Consider the following 1,786-nt stretch of genomic DNA (forward strand, 5'->3'; position numbering starts at 1 on the left):
AGCAGGAAAGGGGCTGGAATCTGCCTGGGATTTTGGGAAGGGGGTTGGAAGTGGCCTTGGATCTGTGGGAAAGGAGCTGGAATTTTGGAATAGTGGAAAGTTGGGAATGCTGGAAAACTGGGAATGCTGGAAAGCTGAGAGTGATGGGAAGCTGGGAATGCTGGGAAGTTGGGGTGTTCCGGGAATGTTTCAAATCCCAAAATTCCGGATCCAAACCAGGGATGTCGCTGATGGAATTCCAAAGCCAGAGATGAATCCTGAAAGGGAATAAATCCCTCTTTTCCCGCGGATTCGTGGAACTCTGGGATGCTTTGGGGTGGGAAGGAGCTCAGGGATCAGGCAGGGACATTCCCAGGTTTTTCCAGGCTGCCCTTGGACACTCCCAGGAATTCCCTGCTGCTCCCTCTCCAGTTTTTCCCACAGATCCCAAACTTTTCCAGGATTTTCCCACTCCTGATCCAACCGGAGGCTCCTTCCCGAGAATCCCGAGCCTTAACACAGCTGGAATTCCAGAATTCCAGGAGTTCCCAGTGAAATCCAAGGAATTCCAGCTCTCCTGGGTCCTCGGAGCTTCCCAAACTCTGGGAAAAGCAGCCACGGCAGCTCTGAATTCCAAAGGATTTCCTGGGATTTTCCCAGATCCTCTTAACCACCAACAGCTCTGGGTGAGCTCCGCTAATTCCCCCTGGAATTCCCGGGATCACGGGGCCGGAGCAGCCGGAAAAACCCGGGAACGCCCGAAGGCTCCGGGAGCTGCTCCCAGCCCAGAAAAACCGGGAATGGATGGGAATCTGGGAATTCCATGGATGGAAACCAGGAATGGAGAGAAACCTGGGAATCCTATGGATGGAAACCAGGAATGGAGGGAAATCTGGGAATCCCATGGATGGGAATCCCATGGATGGAAACCAGGAATGGAGGGAAATCTGGGAATCCCATGGATTTCAGCGCCGGGAAAATTCGCAGGATGAATCCGAATTCCCAAATCCCAAATCCCAGGATTGTGTTTTACTTTGGGATTCCCAAATCCCAGGATTGTGTTTTACTTTGGGATTCCCAAATCCCGGGGCTGTGCCGTGCTAATATTCCCAATTTTTCATGATGGAGCCGTTGTCGTTCTGGGATTCCCAAATCCCGGCTCTGTTCCACCATTCCCAAACCCCAGCATTCCCAAACCCCAGCATTCCAAATCCCAACATTCCCAAATCCCAGCTCTGTTCCACCATTCCCAAATCTCAACATTCCCAAATCCCGTCATTCCAAACCCCAGCATTCCCAAACCCCAGCATTCCAAATCCCAACATTCCCAAATCCCAGCTCTGTTCCAGCATTCCCAAATCTCAACATTCCCAAATCCCGTCATTCCAAACCCCAGCATTCCCAAACCCCAGCATTCCCAAACCCCAGCTCCGTTCCAGCATTCCCAAACCCCGGCTGCCTCCCTCAGGAATGTGGGAATTCCCAGAATTCCCGCAATTCTCACCCCTCTCTCTGTTCCCGCAGGATCCTCGGCTCTGGCTCATCCTGGCGGGACCCCATGACCTTCCCTGACAGGTAGGAGCTGGGAATTCCCGGGAATTCCTGGGAATTGGATGGGATCTCTGCCATGCCACAGGCCTGGAATTTTCTCCTGGAGCAGCCAGAGAGGAGCTCCAAGAGGAGCTTTCCCAAAAATCCCCGGGAATTCCTGAGGGATTGGAGGAATTTGAGCTGATTCCCGAGGAAATCTGCCGGGTTTTCCAAAGGGATTGGGGAATTCCAAAGGATCCAGAGCTGCAGGAATTCC

At 52.7% G+C, this 1,786-nt stretch overlaps 1 protein-coding gene across 1 annotated transcript in view; it reads left to right on the forward strand.

Annotated features, from left to right (window-relative positions):
* The first annotated feature begins 1,493 nt into the window (after positions 1–1,493).
* The window catches only part of GATAD2A (GATA zinc finger domain containing 2A), an 18,270-nt gene continuing 17,977 nt past the window's right edge, over positions 1,494–1,786 (forward strand). Inside the window, 1 exon segment of the mRNA XM_031065173.1 lies at positions 1,494–1,554. The gene's annotated coding sequence lies outside the window, so the exon portion shown is untranslated.

The sequence above is a fragment of the Geospiza fortis genome, unplaced genomic scaffold (genome assembly GCF_000277835.1).
Source record: "Geospiza fortis unplaced genomic scaffold, GeoFor_1.0 scaffold248, whole genome shotgun sequence".
Classification (NCBI taxonomy): domain Eukaryota; kingdom Metazoa; phylum Chordata; class Aves; order Passeriformes; family Thraupidae; genus Geospiza; species Geospiza fortis.